Source organism: Mesoplodon densirostris, chromosome 17 (assembly GCF_025265405.1).
Source record: "Mesoplodon densirostris isolate mMesDen1 chromosome 17, mMesDen1 primary haplotype, whole genome shotgun sequence".
NCBI lineage: Eukaryota > Metazoa > Chordata > Mammalia > Artiodactyla > Ziphiidae > Mesoplodon > Mesoplodon densirostris.
Genome location: NC_082677.1, coordinates 37,704,214 through 37,726,622, shown reverse-complemented (window position 1 = coordinate 37,726,622; position 22,409 = coordinate 37,704,214).

Below are 22,409 nucleotides of genomic sequence, written 5' to 3'. Positions count from 1 at the left end.
TCTTATTGGGGGGGATCACTTGTAATTAACTCTCCATTTTTCTCTGCTGACTGTAGAATCTTTTTCTTTTCTTTTTTTTTGTGGTACGTGGGCAACTCACTGTTGTGGCCTCTCCTATTGCAGAGCACAGGCTTTGGACGTGCAGGCTCAGTGGCCATGGCTCACGGGCCTAGCTGCTCCATGGCATGTGGGATCTTCCCGGACTGGGGCACGAACCTGTGTCCCCTGCATCAGTGTTATAATACGATTAACATAGATATATATTTCTGAGAGAGGAAATATATGTGTCTTTCTCAAAACTACCTTATATTTAATTTTAAGCAAATACCTTACTCTCTGTTTTACTGTAGAGGTTTTATTCCTATGTCCTTAATATTCAGAATGAGTTCCTTAGGACTATTTATTTAGGTGTGCTTCTCTGTTCAGCTGATTTACCATTTGCATCAGAATCACGTGGAGTGTTTCATAAGAATGCATGTTTTTTTGAGTCTCATGAATAAAAACCCTTTGGGATGATTCCCTGGAGTTTTAAAAATGTAACCTACATAGTTTAAACTTACATACAATAGAGTTTGAGAATCTCTAATCTGAAGCATATGACTACAAAATATTTTACTACTTTAAAAGGTTTACTACATTAAAAATATATGTATATGTATATACATATATGTGTGTGTGTGTATATATATATATATATATATATATATATATATATATATATATATATATATATATATATCTTTATTGGAGTATAATTGCTTTACAATGATGGGCTAGTTTCTGCTTTAAATCAAAGTGAATCAGTTATACATATACATATGTTCCCATATCTCTTCCCTCTTGCATCTACCTCCCTCCCACCATCCCTAAACCACCCCTCTAGGTGGTCAAAAAGCACGGAGCTGACCTCCCTGTGCTATGCAGCTGCTTCCCACTAGCTATCTATTTTACATTGGTAGTGTATATATGTCCATGCCACTCTCTCACTTTCTCACAGCTTACTCTTCCCCCTCCCCAAATTCTCAAGTCCATTCTCTAGTAGGTCTGTGTCTTTATTCCTGTCTTACCCTTAGGTTCTTCATGACACTGCTCTTTCTTAAATTCCATATATAGGTGTTAGCATATGGTATATGTCTTTCTCTTTCTGACTTACTTCACTCTGTATGACACACTCTAGGCCCATCCACCTCATTACAAATAGCTCAATTTCGTTTCTTTTTATGGCTGAGTAATATTCCATTGTATATATGTGCCACATCTTCTTTATCCATGCATCCGATGATGGACACTTAGGTTGTTTCCATCACCTGGCTACTGTAAATAGAGCTGCAATGAACATTTTGTACATGACTCTTTCTAAATTATGGCTTTCTCAGGGTACATGCGCAGTAGTGGTATTGCTGGGTCATATGGTAGTTGTATTTGTAGATTTTTAAGGAACCTCCATACTTTTCTCCATAGTGGCGGTACCAATTCATATTCCCACCAGCAGTGCAAGAGTGTCCACTTTACTCCACACCCTCTCCAACATTTACTGTTTGTAGTTTTTTTTTTTTTTTTTTTTTTTTTTGCAGTATGCGGTCCTCTCACCACTGTGGCCTCTCCTGTGGAGGACCACAGGTTCCAGACACACAGGCTCAGCAGCCATGGCTCAAAGACTCAGCTGCTCCATGGCATGTGGGATCCTCCCAGACTGGGGCATGAACCCGTGTCCCCTGCATTGGCAGGCAGACTCTCAACCACTGCGCCATCAGGGAAGCCCTGTTTGTAGATTTTTTTGATGATGGCCATTCTGACTGGTATGAGCTGATATCTCATTGTAGTTTTGATTTACACTTCTCTAATGATTAATGATTTGGAGCATTCTTTCATGTGTTTGCTGCCCATCTGTATATATTCTTTGGAGAAATGTCTATAGAGGCCTTCTGCCCATTTTTGGATTGGGTTGTTTCATTTTTTGTTATTGAACTGCATGAACTGCTTGTAAATTTTGGAGATTAATCCTTTGTCAGTTGCTTCATTTGCAAATATGTTCTCCTATTCTGAGGGTTGTCTTTTGGTCTTGTTTATGGTTTCCTTTGCTGTGCAAAAGCTTTGGAGTTTCATTAGGTCCCATTTGTTTATTTTTGTTTTTATTTCTATTTCTCTAGGAGGTGAGTCAAAAAGGATCTTGCTGTGTTTTATGTCACAAAGTGTTCAGCCTGTTTTCCTCTAAGAGTTTGATAGTTTCTGGGCTTACATTTAGGTCTTTAATCCATTTTGAGCTTATTTTTGTGTATGGTGTTTGGAAGTGATCTAATCTCATACTTTTACATGTAGCTGTCCAGTTTTCCCAGCACCACTAATGAAGAAGCTGTTCTTTCTCCACTGTACATTCCTTCCTACTTTATCAAAGATAAGGTGACCATATGTGCGTGGGTTTATCTCTGGTATCTCTATCCTGTTCCATTGATCTATATTTCTCTTTTTGTGCCAGTACCATACTCTCTTGATTACTGTTGCTTTGTAGTATAGTCTGAAGTCAGGAAGCCTGATTCCTCCAGCTCCATTTTTCTTTCTCAAAATTGCTTTGGCTATTCGGAGTCTTTGTGTTTCCATACAAACTGTGAAATGTTTTCTTCTAGTTCTGTTAAAAATGCCAGTGGTAGTTTGATAGGGATTCCACTGAATCTGTAGATTGCTTTGGGTAGTACAGTCATTTTTCACAATATTGATTCTTCCAATCCAGGAACATGGTATATCCCTCCATCTATTTGTATCATCTTTAATTTCTTTCATCAGTGTCTTATAATTTTCTGCATACAGGTCTTTTGTCTCCTTAGGTAGGTTTATTCCTAGATATTTTATTCTTTTTGTTGCAGTGGTAAATGGGAGTGTTTTCTTGATTTCACTTTCAGATTTTTCATCATTAGTGTACAGGAATGCTAGAGATTTCTGTGCATTAATTTTGCTACTTTACCATATTCATTGATTAGCTCTAGTAGTTTTCTGGTAGCCTCTATAGGATTCTCTATGTATAGTATCATGTCATCTGCAAACAGTGATAGCTTTACTTCTTTTCTGAATTGGATTCCTTTTATTTCCTTTTCTTCTCTGATTGCTATGGCTAAAACTTCCATAACTATGTTGAATAGGAGTGGTGATAGGGGGCAACCTTGTCTTTTTCCTGATGTTAGTCGAAATGGTTTCACTTTTTCACCATTGAGGATGATGTTGGCTGTGGGCTTGTCATATATGGCCTTTATAATGTTGAGGAAATTTCCCTCTATGCCTACTTTCTGGAGGGTTATTATCATAAATGGGTGTTGAATTTTGCTGAAAGCTTTCTCTGCATCTATTGAGACGACCATATGGTTTTTCTCCTTCAATTTGTTAATATAGTGTATCACATTGATTGATTTGTATATTTTGAAGAATCCTTGCACTCCTGGAATAAACCCCACTTGATCATGGTGTATGATCCTTTTAATGTGCTGTTGGATTCTGTTTGCTAGTATTTTGTTGAGGATTTTTGCATCTATGTTCATCAGTGATATTAGCCTGTAGTTTTCTTTCTTTGTGACATCCTTGCCTGGTGTTGGTATCAAGGTGATGGTGGCCTCATAGAATGAGTTTGGGAGTGCTCCTCTCTCTGCTATATTTTGGAAGAGTTTGAGAAGGATAGGTATTAGCTCTTCTCTAAATGCTTGATAGAATTCGCCTGTGAAGCCATCTGGTCCTGGGCTTTTGTTTGTTGGAAGATTTTTAATCATAGTTTCAATTTCAGTGTTTGTTATTGGTCTATTCACATTTTCTATTTCTTCCTGATTCAGACTTACCAGGTTATGCATTTCTAAGAACTTGTCCATTTTTTCCAGGTTGTCCATTTTATTGGCATAGAGTTGCTTGTAGTAATCTCTCATGATCTTTTGTATTTCTGCAGTGTCATTTGTTACTTCTCCTTTTTCATTTCTAATTCTATTGATTTGAGTCTTCTCCTTTTTTTTCTTGATGAGTCTGGCTAATGTTTTATCAGTTTTGTTTATCTTCTAAAGAACCAGCTTTTAGTTTTATTGATCCTTGCTATCGTTTCCTTCATTTCTTTTTCATTTATTTCTGATCTGATCTTTATGATTTCTTTCCTTCTGCTAAATTTGGGGGATTTTTGCTCTTCTTTTTCTAATAGCTTTAGTTGCAAGGTTAGGTGGTTTATTTGATGTGATTCATGTTTCTTAAGGTAGGATTGTGTTGCTATAAACTTCCCTCTTAGAAATGCTTTTGCTACATCCCATAGGTTTTGGGTCATCGTGTCTCCACTGCCATTTGTTTCTAGGTATTTTTTGATTTCCTCTTTGATTTCTTCAGTGATCACTTCGTTATTAAGTAGTGTATTGTTTAGCTTCAATGTGTTTTATTTTTTAGAGATCTTTTCCTGTAATTGATATCTAGTCTCATAGTGTTGTGGTTGAAAAGCATACCTGATACAATTTCAATTTTCTTAAATTTACCAAGGCTTGATTTGTGACCCAAGATATGATCTATCCTGGAGAATGTTCCATGAGCACTTGAGAAAAATGTGTATTCTGTTGTTTTTGAGTGGAAAGTCCTATAAATATCAATTAAATCCATCTTGTTTATGGTATCATTTATAACTTGTGTTTCCTTTTTTATTTTCATTTTGGATGGTCTGCCCAATGGTGAATGTGGGGTGTTAAAGTCCCCTACTATGATGGTGTTACTGTCAATTTCCCCTTTTATGGCTGTTAGTATTTGCCTTATGTATTGAAGTGCTCCTATGTTGGGTACATAAATATTTACAATTGTTATATCTTCTTCTTGGATTGATCCCTTGATCATTATGTAGTATCCTTCTTTGTCTCTTCTAATAGTCTTTATTTTAAAGTCTATTTTTCCTGATATGAGAATTGCTACTCCAGCTTTCTTTTCTTTTCCATTTGCATGTAATAGATATATTCCATCCTCTCACTTTCAGTCTGTATGTGTCTCTAAGTCTGAACTGGGTCTCTTGTAGACAGTATATATATGGGTCTTGTTTTTCTATCTGTTCAGCCGCTGTGTGTCTTTTGATGGGAGCATTTAATCTGTTTACATTTAAGGTAATTATAGATATGTATGTTCCTATTCCCATTTTCTTCATTGTTTTGGGTTTCTTATTATAGGTCTTTTCCTTCCTTTTTGTTTCTTGTCAAGAGAAGATCCTTTAGCATTTGTTGTAAAGCTGGTTTGGTGGTGCTGAACTCTCTTCGGTTTTGCTTTTTTGTAAAGGTTTTAATTTCTCTTTCATATCTGAATGAGATCCTTGCTGGGTAGGGTAATCTTGGTTGTAGCTTTTTCTCCTTCATAACTTTAAATATGTCCTGCCACTCACTTCTGGCTTGCAGAATTTCTGCTGGATAATCAGCTGTTAACATTTTAGGGATTCCCTTGTGTGTTATTTGTTGTTTTTCCCTTGCTGCTTTTAATATGTTTTGTTTGTATTTAATTTTTGACAGTTTGATTCATATGTGTTGTGGCATGTTTCTCATTGGATTTATCCTGTATGGGATTCTCTGTGCTTCCTGGAATTGATTAACTACTTCCTTTCCCATATTAAGGAAGTTTTCAAGTATAATCTCTTCAAATATTTTCTCAGTCCCTTTCTTTTTCTCTTCTTCTTCTGGAACCCGTATAATTTGAATGTTGGTGCCTTTAATGTTGTCCCAGAAGTCTCTGAGACTGTGCTCAGTTCTTTTCATTATTCTTTCTTTATTCTGCTTTGCAGTAGTTATTTCCACTCTTTTATCTTCCAGGTCACTCATCCATTCTTCTGCCTCAGTTATCCTGCTATTTATCCTTTCAAGAGTATTTTTAATTTCATTTATTGTGTTGTTCATCATTGCTTGTTTCCTCTTTAGTTCTTCTAGGTCCTTGTTAAATGTTTCTTGCATTTTCTTTATCCTCTTTCCAAGATTTTGGATATCTTTACTATCATTATTCCGAATTCTTTCTCAGGTAGACTGCCTATTTCCTCTTCATTTGTTAGGTATGGTGAGTTTTTATCTTGTTCCTTCATCTTCTGTGTGTTTTTCTGTCTTCTCATTTTGCTTATCTTACTGTGTTTTGGCTCTCCTTTTTGCAGGCTGCAGGTTCATAGTTCCCGTTGTTTTTGTTGTCTGTCCCCAGTGGCTAAAGTTGGTTCAGTGGGTTGTACAGGCTTCCTGGTGAATTGGACTAGTGCCTGTGTTTTGCTGGATGAGGCTCGATCTTGTCTTTCTCTTGGGCAGGTCCATGTCTAGTGGTGTGTTTTGAGGTGCGAGTGGACTTATTATGATTTTAGGCAGCCTCTCTTCTAACGGGTGGGGTTGTGTTCCTGTCTTGCTAGTTGTTTGGCTTAGGGTGTCCAGCACTGTAGCTTGCTGGTCGTTGAGTGAAGCTGGGTGTTGGTCTTGAGATGGAGATCTCTGGGAGATTTTCTCCATTTGATATTATGTGGAGCTGGGAGGTCTCTTTTGGACCCGTGTCCTGAAGTTGGCTCTCCCACCTCAGAGGCACAGCACTGACTCCTGGTTGCAGCACCAAGAGCCTTTCATCCACATGGCTCTGAATAAAATGGAGAAAAAGTAGAAAGAAAGAAAGAAAGAAAGAAAGAAAGAAAGAAAGAAAGGAAGGAAGGAAGGAAGGAAGGAAGGAAGGAAGAAAGAAAGAAAGAAAGGAAGAAAGAAAGAAGGGGATAAATGAAAATAAAATAAAGTAAGGTAAAATAATATAATGTTATTAAAATAAAAAATATATTAAGAAAAAAATTTAATGTTAAAATAAACAAACAAAAAAATGTACTGAGAGAACCCTAGAAAAAATGGTTAAAACAAAGCTATACAGGCAAAATCTCACAGAGAAGCATACACATACACATTCACAAAAAGAGGAAAAGGGGAAAAAATAATAAATCTTGCTCTCAAAGTCCACCCCCTCAATTTGGGAGTATTCATTGTTTATTCAGGTATTCCACAGATGCAGGGTACATCAAGTTGATTGTGCAGATTTAATCCACTGCTCCTGAAGCTGCTTGGAGAGATTTCCTTTTCTTTTCTTTTTTCTCACTGCTCCTGGTGTTCAGTTTAGGATTTGGCCCTGCCTCTGTGTGTAAGTTGCCAGAGGTCGTCTATTCTTTGCTCAGATGGGACGGGGTTGAAGGTGCTGCTGATTTGGGGGCTCTGGCTCACTCAGGCTGAGGGGAGGTAGGGGTACATTGTACAGGGCGAGCCTGTGGCAGCAGAGGCCAGTGTAACAGTGCACCAGCCCGAGGTGTGCTGTGCTTTCTCCCGGGGAAGTTGTCCTTTGATCATGGGACTCTGGCAGTGGCGGGCTACACAGGCTCCCTGGAAGGGAGGTGTGGATAGTGACCTGTGCTCACACACAGGCTTCTTGGTGGTGGCAGTAGCAGTCTTAGCATCTCATGCCTGTCTGTGGTGTCCGCACTTTTAGCCATGGCTCGCACCCGTCTCTGGAGCTCCTTTAAACAGCGCTCTTAATACCCTCTATTCGCGCACCAGGAAACAAAGAGGGAAGAAAAAAGTCTCTTGCTTCTTCAGCAGATCCAGACATTTACCAGGACTCCCTCCCGGCTAGCCATGGTGTACTAACCCCTTCCGTCTGTGCTCGTGCTGCCAGTCATCTCCCTCTGCTCCGACCAAAACCCGAGCCTCAGCTCCCAGCCCTGTGTGCCCCAGTGGGTGAGCAGAGAAGCCTCTCGGGCTGGAGAGTGCTGGTCGGCACCAATCTTCTGTTCGGAAGTCTCTCCACTTTGCCTTCTGCACCCCTGTTGGTGTGCTCTCCTCCATGGTCCCGAAGCTCCCCCCCTCTGCCACCCACAGTCTCTGCCAACAAAAGGGCTTCTAGTTTGTGGAAACATTTCCACCTTCATGGCTCCCTCCCACTGGTGCAAGTCTCACCCCTATTCTTTTGTCTCTGTTTATTCTTTTTTCTTTTGCCCTACCCTGGTACATGGGGAATTTCTTGCCTTTTGGGAGGTCTGAGGTCCTCTGCCAGTGTTCAGGAGGTGTTCTGTAGGATTTGTTCCACGTGTAGATGTATTTCTGATGTATCTTGATTTTAGAGGTCTTTTTATCCTGCCAAGGACCTCAGAGCACTTTGTGAGGGTACCAGATTTCCAATCAGAAGTAGCTAAATAGGAGGTGTTCCCACATCTTCTTGGAATTCCCTGCTACTGTTGGAGGGTCTCCTGCAGAGGCAGGGGGTGGCTGTAGCTCACTGTTGGGACAAGAACACTGGCAGCAGAAATTCTGTGGTAAGCCCTCCCAGAGTTTGCCATTAGCCCCACCAAAGACTCAATTACTAATATTTATTTTATTAACTTTATCTGAGTATAATTTGAATTGGTCAAACATCATTTATTTGAGGGAATTAATTCAAGTAGATCTAAAGGTGGTCAAAATAAAATGAAACAATTTAATAAGGTACACTCAACATATAACTTCATTAGAGGGATTTCTTAGATGTAAATAGGCCCTATAAATTTTGATCAAATAAGAAGTACCCTCTAATGCATTTGAACTTTAATAGTCAAACTCGTTTTATATTCAGTAAAATATCCTAGAGGCTGTTTTATTTTATTTAACAAAGGAAAATATCCATTATTTTATTCAAAGCAAAAATAATTGAAAAAATCTTAAAGAAGCCACTGTATGACACAAACAATCTTAACTATAAGAAAATGATATTGTGATGCATTTTCAACAGTAAGGATGATTTCCACACATTATAACAGGTGAATGAGAAATAGTTATATTAGCAATATCCCACACTTGAAACATAACTCATTATATATACCTGCCCAGGCTATATTAAATATTTAATAACAATAGGATACACCTTACCCTCACAAGTGATACATTAGGACTTTTTAGAATTTTACTTTTTCTGTGGTGAATTATTACTTGCTATGTCATAAAAAAGAAGAAAAAAATCTAAAGTTTCTACTTTTAAATCTTCAAAACAGTATTATTAGTGAAGTTAGAAAACAATTTTACCATCTTTTCAAAGATATATCTTTCCTTAAATTAAAACACTATAAGAGATTGCATATATGTAATTTTCATTTTAAGTTTATATAACGCCTAAAAGAAACTCATCATAATTATGTTTAATGGAAAAATTTAGAAGACTGCTTTTTTATTATTTTTTTAAATGTACATTTTTTTAAATTTTTGAGACAGTGTCTAAAATGTTAGAGCATTAAGTAAAAAGAAAAGCATATTCAACCACTTGGGTAGGAGCCAAATTTTAATTATCCCCTTCCTGCTTCCAATCCAATAAATACAATGCAAAACTTAACAACTGAATGTTAATAATAAGTCTCCTTTTCTGGGTTCAATCCATATGTACCTCATATTTTGACACATTATTCATTGCCCTGAAAAGCATCAGAAAAGAGCCAGCAAACCAAATAGAGAGGGCCAAGGAATCACTACCCTGGTTAGGGAAAAAAAACATGAAAAAGGGCTTAAAAGTGCATAGAAAAGATACCTCGGCATCCTCATATTTCTTTTCATTGTATAATGAATCTGTTGTAGTAGAAGAGAATGCTAAGTACCTAGTTCTGAATTTTAATAAGAACTATGTGTTCAAATATACTTAAATCTCTCAACACAATGATAAAAAGCACCAAGTGCTCTCATTGTAGTGTCAAAAAAATAATTTTAATTTTCATGAATTCAAGACAAATTTCTTCTGAAATGTACAATTACAGATGATTTCCATCATCTAACTCATTTGTATGAATCAAACATGATTCTGAATTATCTATTAAGAGTACACTGTTATTTTCTCCATGCTAGTCACTTATAGACAATTATTTTCTCTTTACCCTTCCAAGAAATTGTGAACCAAGATTTTAATACCTCTCATTGAATCTGTTAGAGTATTTTCTAGGATTAGGATGTGTAATGGTCACATAGTTTTGGTGACAAATAGAATATTATCCCATTTTTTCCATAACCACTTGTGCTGTCTGGTTTGAAAAAGCAGACCTCTTTTTTGCTATTATAATGATTTTACATTCTGGTAATCTATAGATTAAAATAGAGATTGCTTTACTTCCAAATACTTCTTATCACTCCCAATACTCTCAAGTGAGTCTGACAGTCTCTATGAGTCTATGAATGAATCATATAGTACAGAGGTCAGCAGACTATATTCTATGGGTCTTTACTTGATGGTGCCTGTTAGTCAAAATAAAATTTTATTGAAACAACCATTTACTTGTGTACTATCTAAATCAGCAGATTTGAGTTGCTGTGAAAAGATCACCTGCCCTGAAAAACATCTAAAATATCTACTATCTGATTCTTTATAGAAAATGTTTCTCAATCTTTGCCATAGAATATTTTCTTCCAGGGATATATTTCTGAAAGCCATATCATAGTGGTTAGGTATAGTTCTCTAAAACATATAAATATATGTAGAAAAGTTTGAGATTATTTGACTAGAAGTCAGAATAACTTACTTTGCTTTTATTCTTTCTTCTATTAATAAAAAAATATGTCTACAGAGGAAAGTCAAAATTTGTTCATTTATCTCATTGTCTTTTATTAAAGCCTTGCAAACATCTGTACATATGAAATGTTACATGGAAATAAAAGCTATAAAAATGGAGCTGTTTTTATTGAAATGGAGGTGGAAGTCTCAATTCAACAACCATGCCATTAATTACCTATTCTAGTTCTCCATTTACATGTTCCATAGTCATCTCAGAATCTACAAGCTGCTTATTTCTCCAAAGTCATATCCTCTTCATCTACACTCTAGTTCTGTGAGTAGTAGCATTATCTATCATAATACTGCTTAAGCCATAATATTGGCTGTCAACCTTGACTCCTATCTACCTTAATTCGCATATAAAATGCTCTGTCAATTTCAGATCCATAAAATTTCTCCAATATGGTCTTTTTGTCTACTTCTGCTGACATGGCCCTGGATAGGCCTTTATCATTTCATATCTGAGTTTTAGCAAAAGCTTCATAAATGGTCCTCCTGTTTCCAGTTTCATTTCTTCAATTCAATTTTTAACTGATGCAAAAGTTGATCTTTTAAAATGAAAATAAACATACCACAGTTCTATGTAAACTAGTTCAGTGGGTTACCCTTACCATTAAAATAAAATTCAACCCCCTTAGTTTGATACATAAAGTCCTTCAGTATCTTGCTTCTACTTTGTTCTCCATTCTCATTTCTTGTCGCACCTTTCTTTCCAGACTTAAGACTCATTCTATATAGAATCATATTGTTGAAAAACTCTTGAAAACTTAAACACCAAAAATCTCATTTTCTTTCAGAAATAACTGAATCCAATTTGCATTCTTGAATACTATAATATATTAAATACAACTCTAATTTGAAACTTCACATAAATATGACTCACATAAATATATTTTTGTTTTATATCTTGAATAACATCTTGAATTATGCTCCAAATGCTAAAAGAAATAGAACCCCTTATTCTTTTACTCAGAAAAGTAATTAGTTTTCAAGAGTAGGAAAGGACAAGAAAGAGATTATATATACATATATATGTGTGTGTGTGTGTGTGTGTATACATATATATATATTTATAATGGGAATCAAGGTAAACTTAGTTGACAGACAATCAAGGAAACTGATTTATGGTGAAAGGGAGATGGAACATTTAGGACATCTAAGTACAAGTAATTTGTAGCATTATAAAATACTGGAATTATAAAAGACCTCAATGGTAATCTAAGTCTAATGTCATTTTTAGAGGACTGAAGAAAACAGGACTAAAGTGTTACAGGATTTGACTAAGGCTTCAACAAGTTCTTAGCACCTGACTCATGTCTTAAGTTCTTGATGATTTTGTTAAAAGTCAAGTCTTGGGGACATTTAGGAATTTCAGGTTGAGGTTGAAACTACGAAGAAGTATTTTCAAGTCTTCTAAGAATTTGAGGTGTTTTGAAAGTGGATGGGAGTCCTCCTTAAATAAATAGAAAGATAGAGGATTTGGAAAATTGCATTATGTTCCTTTGAATTCATTGGAGTCAAATTTTATTTCTGATTATACCTTGTTATGGTCATACTGAGTGACCAACTGACTTATGGAGAGAATAAGAACAAAGAGAAAACATCAAATAAAAGCTAGTTCAGGGCTACAGGTGTGAAAAGAAGAGAGTTTGATGAGTGGAAGTTGCTCTAGTGTCAGTGTTGCAAATGATGAAGTGGAAAGAAATGAAGAAAAGCTGTGGAAATTTCTGATTAGCAAATTAATCATGAACTTCCTAATCAGAATAAAATCTGATGAGAGAGAAAACTAGTTACAGTATTAGTGTGGTCATGTCAAACAAATTGCTCTTAAAAATACCTTCTCACTGAAGACAGTGACAGAATTTTAGCTTATCAGATTAAGAAAATGCTACTCAAAAGGTAATTAATCAGGAAGTGGGGAATTTGTTGTGACTAAATTTTTATTCTCATTAAGATTATCTCAGATTTCTCATTAAATATTTTATTCATGTATTTTATTTATATTATAATAATGCATATTTTGAAGGCAGCCTGTCTAATTTAAAAGCAATTGTATTGAGTTTCATCAACTGATGAGAGCTTTTTAAAGGATTAGCTCCTTGAGAACAGTGAATGTGTGTTCTAAAATAGTGCCAAGAACAAATTAACCCTTCAGTAAATGCTTACTGACCAAAGGAATACACAACATAAAACAAGCCCTCCTGAAAACTGCTAGTGTATTTTCAGGCACCACTTTTTTCAGAAATCACCCAAATCATAGAGTTATAAACATTCAATTCAATATAAAAATTACTGGGAAAAATCACAGTCAGTATTTTTTTAAGTCAATAAATTGAAAACTGTCTCTGCATTCAAATTTGAGTTATAAAATTACAAGGGTAAGAAAAGTTAACCTAAACATAATTTAGCAAATATGATATCCTAACTGGTTAAAACGTAGAGGAAGTTTACATAATATTGAATGAAATACAAAATAATTGAATGGCTATAGTGATCTTAAGAATAAGAAACTCATAAAACAAATGCTGAAAAAATCAACTAATTGCCATTACTTATGTTTTATTCTGCAACTGTAACATTGCACCTGTGACTTACAGAGTTCCTTCTCAGAGGAGGAATACTAAATTATTTTGGTGATCAAAAGACACTTAAATCAAAGTTAAAAGTTAAGCCTGAGATACATAGATGACAAACTTTATTACTATAAAATTATAAGCTGTTCACCTAACAGTGGAACTGAGAGTTATCACACATTTCTTGAACAGGGAAATGCTATTCAATATTTATTATTATTAATTATAATGATATACTTACAAATATTTTTGAATGGTAAGTGACAATAAAATAAATCTCCCTATATGATGCTATATTACATTATGCTTTCTCAATAAAGCTCCAATTCTACTGCTTAATACAAAATATTCAGATTTCCAATACATTGGAAACAAATTGATGGTATTTATCTTGCTGCATACATGACTGCATCTATTCCAAATCCCGGTGTATCACTCTTTACTGTGCCATGAAACTGAGTAACAAATTATTTGGCTGAACAAAAAGGGGCATGCACAAAGCAACAGCTTAACTGTAAAACAGTTTGGCAGCAAAATGTCATTCTAAAATTTGTTGTAGTCAGATCATTAGGTTAATATGGAGTTGTGTGAGAAGTATGGTTAAAGGGGCAGTTTATATGTCTAGAAATATTTAAAAATAATTTTCACCATGCACACATCCTCGTCCCTGACTGCCTTTGAGCATGTTTGTAATCCACTAAGAACATCTGATGCATGTTTAATTTCATAATTGATTAGACCAGGTGTTAGTTCAGTCAGGAGCAGAAAGACTGGAGGGATGTGAAGCTGCTGGTTAAACTTGAACAGAATATATCAGCTGGTTTGTTAAATATTTATGTGAACTCGTAATATTTTACTAGTTTTTTGAATATAATATCTCACCAACTTTAGAATTACAAAAAAAAAAAATGTTTGTTTTTCTCCCAGCATGGTTTATGCCTCTTCTCTTTTCTTTCCACATTTTAAAGAACTGGTTAGAAATAATTAGAATATATTTTTTTGTTAATTATATTTCGAAGATTAGAATTATTGACCAAAATTATAATTTTGAATGAATATGATAGATGAGGTTGACTATAAAATCTGATATATGGATATATGACATCATAAAAGATAAAATATAAAAGCTTAAATATAAATGGAGTGTATGCCTTTGGTTTTATTCTCAGAAATCCCATTAAATGATTCAATAATTGTATCTCCCTGTTGGTCTTTCTGATATGCCCATTCTCTTTCCTCTTCTGTGTTTACCAACCCTTGGATCATCCATTACTGATTCTTTTTTTTCTTTGACCTTGTATTTATTTGTAGCTCCAATCTACCTCTGTATTTTTTTATCCAATGTTTTAATTTTATATTTTTATTAAAAAATTTTTATTAAAGTATAATTGCTTTACAATGTTGTGTTAGTTCCTGCTGTACAATAAAGTGAATCAGCTATATGTATACAAATATCCCCTCCCTCTTTGACCTCCCTCCTACTGCCCCGCATCCCACCCATCTAGGACATCACAGAGCACCAAACTGAGTTTCCTGTGCTTTATACCATGTTTCCACTAGTTATCTATTTATACATGGTAGTGTATGTATGTCAATCCTGATCTCCCAATTCTTCCCACACTTCCCTTCCCCCCCATGTTCACATGTCCATTCTCCACGTCTAAGTCTCTATTCCTGCCCAGCAAATAGGTTCATCTGTAACATTTTTCTATATTCTACCTATATGCGTTAATATATTTGTTTCTCTCTTTCTGACTTACTTCACTCTGTATGACAGATTCTAGGTCCATGCACAGATCTACAAATGACCAAATTTTGTTCCTTTTTATGGCTGAGTAATATTTCATTTATATATGTACAACATCTTCTTTATCCATTTATCTGTTGTTGGACATTTAGGTTGTTTCCATGTCCTGACTATTGGAAATAGTGTTGCAATGAATATTGGGGTACATGTGTCCTTTTCAATTATGGTTTTCTAAGCATATATTCCCAGTAGTGGGATTGCTGGGTCATATGGTAATTCTGTTTTTAGCTTTTTAAGGAACCTCCATACTGTTCTGCACAGTTTCTGTATCAATTTACATTCCTACCAACAGTGCAAGAGAGTTCCATACCCTCTCCAGCATTTATTGTTAGTAGATTTTTTGATGATGGGCATTCAAGATACAGGATAGAAAGCCCAGAGATAAACCCATGCACATATGGTCACCTAATTTATGACAAAGGAAGCAAGAACATACAATGGAGAAAAGACAGCCTCTTCAATAAGTGGTGCTGGGAAAATTGGACAGATATGTGTTAAAGAATGAAATTAGAACACTACCTAACACCACACACAAATATAAACTCAAAATGGATTAAAGACCTAAATGTAAGAACAGACAATATACAACTCTTAGAGGAAAACATAGAAAAAATACTCTTTGACATAAATCACAGCAAGATCTTTTATGAACCACCTCCTAGAGTAATGAAAATAAAAATAAAAATAAACAAATGGGACCTAATGAAACTTAAAAGCTTTTGTACAGCAAATGAAACCCTAAACAAGAAGAGAAGACAGCCCTCAGAATGGGAGAAAATATTTGCAAATGAAGCAACAGGCAAAGGATTAATCTCCAAAATATACAAACAGCTCATGGAACTCAATATCAAAAAACAACAAAATCAAAAAATGGGTTGAAGACATAAATAGATATTTCACCAAATAAGACATACAGATGACCAAGAGGCACATGAATAGATGATCAACATCACTAATTATTAGAGAAATGCATATCCAAAGTTTTTAAAAGAGTAGTATGCTCTTGCTCTCTCCCTGCTTTACTCACCTACCACCTAAACTGGGTTTTTATCTATTTAAATTTTGCCAATAACACCCTAAATTTATAAATCATATGCGATTTGTCAGGTTTTTCTTCTTGCCTTCTTCTGCCTTAACGAATACTCACTTCAAATCTCTACTCTCATGATTATTATGTTGCCACATTATCCTCACTGTCCTTGGACTTCTTTGATTTATCCATCATTCTATCTTGATGAGATTGTTTTCTTTCTTGACCCATTCAATAATGTTATCACACTACATTTTTTTACTCCCCTATTCTTCTTTACTATATATTTTTATCAGATGATTTCACACATTCTCATTTCTTTCAACCACCACCTATAAGCTACCAATATCTCAATTCAGTACTTCACCTCATAATCATTTCTTGAACCAGAGACACATTTATATGATTGGCTTCTATACCTATATGTGGATTTTCCATGGATATCTTACAATCAACATTTATAAACTTTATTTTCATCTTGTTTTCTTAATTTAATCTTACTCTGCATCTTTATAGGAGACATCTACATCAATCCAGTTATGCAAGTGAGAAAACTGACACTCATCTTAGACTATTCCCACTTTTATATTCACAGCATTCAATCAATATGAAAAATCTTCCAAATTCACAGTAACTTTATACCTCTATCAATGTCATAGACTAGGATATTCATTTCTCTTAATTGGATGGCTACAAAGTCTCAATTTTCTTTATTTTCTGCATTATTGTTTTTATCACACAGATTTTCTTCATAAATGCTTAGTTAACCACCTTAAAAACAAATCTGATTCTGGCACATTCTAGACAAAATTCTGCAATTATTCCTTATCTTATCTAGTGTAAAATCTCAATTCCTTAAGACTGATGCTTTCCTTCAAGTTTTGCATTCCAACACCTAGGCACATTGTCAGTCTCATCAACTCTCATGACAATCCTTATATTATTATTATTATTTTTAATTTATGAGTCTTTGTTAAGGTAATTTTCTCACCCAACACCTACTAACTTAATGTGACTAACACCTGTTCTTCATTAATGACTCAAAAATCATATTCTCTCAAAAGTCTTTCTGGACTTTTTCACACTAATCTCTGTATAATAGTTCATTATTACCTTATAAATGTACTTTTGGCATATTTCTGGGTTTTTATGGAGAGTGGAAGTTGTCTGAACCCCGTGTGCAGAGAGTATCTGTTGCTGCAGACACATTCCCTGTAGTCTTAAAAACTGCAGTGATGCTACTATGTGGTCAAGCCAGTGTCAATGGAGATGACTTCTGTGTCACCTGGTCTTCAGTCCAGATGAGTTTCCTTGATTCTGCTTTTTGATATCACTGCCAAGTATTAGCTTGGGCTAACTCTACACAAACTAAACAAACAAACCAAAACAAAAAAAATTAAATGGTCTCACAGTGAATAAACATGCTCACAGTTGACTACTATTACATAGTATCTACTGCAGGTGCTGAGACTCTTGCTAAGGAAATTGTCAATGCCTCACTGCAACAAATAGACTTCATTTCTATGACAGACATAAACTAGGATATCTTTCTATGCAAAATATTTGAGACAAAAGGGACAGTTTTAAACGTGTTGAGTGAAAAATGTTATTTTTAATTGAGGTGCTAGGAAGTCTACTGTAATAAAGAAAGTACCATCGTATCAAACTGTTCTTTTTTTAAAATTTATTTAACTTTAATAGAAATGCTATGACCAATGTGAAACGGGACTGTGTATCCTACAGGAGGTTGTTTTGTAGTTTTTATGTAAAATATATGAGAATCCAGTGAATGAACAACATTACAGAAATTGAATACTTTGCTAATTTCCATTAGAAAATATATCACAAGAATAAGTTTAGTGATTAAGTTATCATATATCATCATATATCATAAACTAATGTTCTCTTTCCTTTAAGATCTAAAATCTGAATTTAAACGTTTTAAATCACATAAATGTTGCAGAATTTTGTGGCGGGGAGTTGTTGTTGTTTTGTTTTGTTTTACTTTTTTGCAACATGGAAAGGTTTATCTCAAGAGGAGATGACCCTAAGTCAGCTACTTATATTGTTATGCAACCAAACTATGATGAAAGGAACCAAAGAAAACCAAAAGACTCTGATATCTTTCCATTTTGTTTTGTTCGAGTATCTTTAACCTGCATTTTCTTGAATTTAAAATCAAATGAAAATCTTATTATCTATGTTCAGTTTAATATGATTCAATTACACATCAAGCACAAACTTCTTTGAATTTTACAGTTAAAGAGAATCAGCAAGACTTTTTTTCATCTTGCTGCTATGTGTTTGAAAAGATTAATTAAATGATAAGACAAAATTACATGGAGTAATATGTAAAGATGGTATCTTGTACTGTTGGAGCAAATTAATTTCAGTTCTATGGTCAAAGACTAATGAAAATTTCAGTAATGAATTTTATTGACACTATGTCTCCAAGAGTCTAGCACTCAGACACATTAAATTATTTATATAAAACTCCTTATTTGAGGGGCAGGATGCTATTTAAGAATAAAAACCTTCTACATCTTATGTTGAGCTTGATGCAATAGGTTGTTAAAAATCATTGAAATATCTTCTTTAATTTCATAAGACATTTCTACTTTATAGTCCTCTGATGAATAGAACATGATATATCAATTACTTCTAGCTAGGCTTCAGAAACTTTATTCTACCCATCTGAAAAGTTTAAGCATTATTGATAAATCCAATATTTTTGAAAAAAAAATTTAACTTGAAATTGACTAACCAATGTGTTCTTATGCTACAATTTCAGTTTGTATAAACATCTACTTTCTTTTTCTCTCTCTTTTAGCAGCTAAACCTGTCTTCTAGTGAGTTTTTCCAGACTTCTTCTATTTTTCCAAAGCAGTCATTACATTTATTCTGGACTCAAAATTCCTAGTCTTGTATCCTCAAAATTAAATGCAACACTTGTTGGCCTAGTTCAGATTGTTTCATTTAATTTGATAATTTCTGCTCTTTGATCAATTTCCACTTTAATTTGTTGTTGTCCACAGTAACCATTTCAAGTTAGTTTTGCCTCAGTATAAGTATTTCTAAGTCAAACAGTTTTTAATTTGCAGGATATTGTGGAACTTTTCAGAAAAATAAATCTTTCCTCTCTTTCTGTTTCTCTTTTTTTTTTTTGTACCATCACTTCTTATTGCTACTGCTGCCATGGTTATTTATTCAAGTGCATAAAAGCCTTAACCATTATCTTCTTTCTATCTTTTACTTCTAGTATCAATTAAAATTTTATAGCTAAATAAAAATCACAAAAAATATTGATGAATTACATTTATTTATTTTGTGTTCTATATCCTACACAATATTCTAAGTGCTAGATACAGCATTCTCTAAATATGTGAATTTTTAATGTATTTTCCATATATATATATATATATATATATATATACATATATATAATTTTTAGTCAGTACAAATGCAGATTTTTAAGAAGCAGTCAGACTAGGAATCTGTGGGGGTATCTCAGCCTCAAAACTTAAGATCTAAGTTTTCCCAGTTTTAAATATTCCTACCTATTACCTATCAGCCAACTGAGGGTATGAGTTCATAGTTATGACTGAGCTGCTGTACTTATACTTTGACCTCCCTAACTTTATACTAATTTCTCAATACAGACTTTACTACTTGAGGGGGAAACTTGACATTAAACACTTTAAGAATTATATCACTGGGGCTTCCCTGGTGGCGCAGTGGTTGAGAGTCCGCCTGCCGATGCAGGGGACACGGGTTCGTGCCCCAGTCTGGGAAGATCCCACATGCCATGGAGCGGCTGGGCCCGTGAGCCATGGCTGCTGAGCCTGCGCATCCAGAGCCTGTGCTCCGCAACGGGAGAGGCCACAACAGTGAGAGGCCCGCGTACCGCAAAAAAAAAAAAAAAAAAAAAGAATTATATCACTGACACTACAATCTACATTATCATAACTCCAAATCTACAATTTAAAGGTCACTGTATCACAGTAATCAAGTGGAGAGGATATCAATTTTTATTGAAAATTGCTTTGTTGTTTATTTAATATAAGTTTTTACATCTACAATGAATGTATTTTAAATTACATAAATATTTGAGTGTAAACAATTAAAATGTAAACCCTAAAAAGTTAAGACAGTTGGGGCTTCCCTGCTGGCACAGTGGTTGAGAGTCCACCTGCAGATGCAGGGGACACAGGTTCATGCCCCAGTCCAGGAAGATCCCACATGCTGCAGAGTGGCTGGGCCCGTGAGCAATGGCTGCTGAGCCTGAGCATCCAGAGCCTGTGCTCCACAATGGGGGATGCCACAACAGTGAGAGGCCCACATACAGAAAAAAAAAAAAATATATATATATATATATATATATATATATATATATATATATATATTTAAGACAGTTGGACTGAAGCAAAGAGAGAGAGATATACTCCAAGAACAAATTTAGACATGCAAATAAGAAGAGACTAATAATACATAGTCCCATTAAGTTAGCTAAGATTAATAGCTAATGCAAAGACTCATTTGTGTTTGGCTATCAACACTGCTGAGAAGATAGTTAGACCTAGTTCATCTTTTGGAACTCCTATACAATCTGTGTGATCACTTTCCATCATACTGAAAAATTCCTCCTTGTTGAAACATTGATATAAACACAGTAAGTCCTAAGCAAAATTATGAAGCAGGTGGAAGATTTTAGGGACATGGTTACAATATGGAATAGTCTTTGTCCTTGAACCACCTGTATCTTTCTTCTCTAAAGAGGCTCCTTTCTTAAGGTAGCTATCAATTAATTCAGTTTAATGGTACAGAACAGTAGTTCTCAAACTTTACTTGTATTAATTTGGATTAGGGTCACTGTATTTACCTTTACTTATTTTATTTTTTACTAAGGTAACATTGGTTTATAACATTATGTTTCATGTATACTACATTATATTTATATTTCTGTATACTCCACAGCATGCTCATCACCAAAAATTTAGTTTCCATCTGTCACCATATAGGTGATCCCCTTTACCCATTTCACCCTTCCCCTCACCCCTTCCAGTCTGGGACACTCAATGTCCTTCCGTGTTTTTGCAAAATTGGCAAGATTTTGTCTTTTTTTTAATGGCTAAAATGTGATATATATATCATATCTTTTTTCTCCATTCATCCAATGATGATTGTCTCCATATCTAAATAATACTTCAAGGAACATAGGGGGTATATAACATTTAAATTAGTGTTTTCATATTCTTTGGATAAATACCCAGAAGTGAGATACCTGGAACATATGGTATGTTTGGAAATTACCATATGGGATACCATATGGGACATATGGTATGGTATGTTTACATTCCCACCAACAATGTATGGAGGTTCCCCTTTTCTCCACAACTTCACCAACACTTGTTATTCTTGCTTTTTTATAATAGCCACTTTAACAGGAATGAGGTGATATATAATTGTGGTTTTGATTTGCATTTCCCTAATAAATAATTAGTGATGTTGAACATCTTTTCATGTGCCTGTTGGCCATCTCTATGTCTTCTTTGAAAAAAAAAAAAGGTCTATTCAAGTCCTCTGTCCACTTTGAAACTGGATTGTTTTGTTGTTGTTGTTGAGTAGTATGAGTTCTTTACATGTTTTAGATATTAACCACTTTTTGGACATATGATTTGCAAATATATTCTCCCATTCAGTAGGTTGTCTTTTCATTTTATTGATTGTTTTCTTTGATGTACAGCATTTAGTTTGACATAGTCTGTTTATTTTTACATTTCTCTTCCTTGCCTAAGGAGACATATCTAGAAAGATATTGCTAAGACCAATGTCAAAGAGCATACTGCTTATGTTTTCTTCTAGGAATTCCAGGAGTTTCATATCTCACATTCTTTAATCCATTTTAAGTTGATTTTTGTGTATGATGTGGGATGATTGTAACAAAAAAATAAAATATGTAGGAATAAATTTAATCAAGAGGGAAAGACCTATAGTCTGAAAACTATAAGAAATTAATGAAATAAATTGAAGAAGACACAAAAAATAGAAAGATATTTCATGCTCATGAATTGGAAGAATTAATATTGTCAAAATGTTCATACTACCTAAAGCAATCTACAGATTCAATGCAATCCTTATGAAAATTCCAATGGCATTTTTCATAGAAAAAAATAATCCTAAAACTTATATGGAACCACAAAACACCATGAACAGGCAAACAATCTTGAGAAAAAAGAGCAAAGATGGAGATATCACTTTCCCTGATTTCAAATTATATTACAAAGCTAAAGTAAGCAAAACATCATGGTATTGGTAGAAAAACAGATAAATAGATCATGAAACAGAACTGAGAGTCCAGAAATAAACCCACATATATAAGGACAATTACTTTATGACAAAAGAGAAAAGAGCACACAGTGGAGAAAAGATAGGCTGTCTCTTTGATCAATGATGCTGGGAAAAC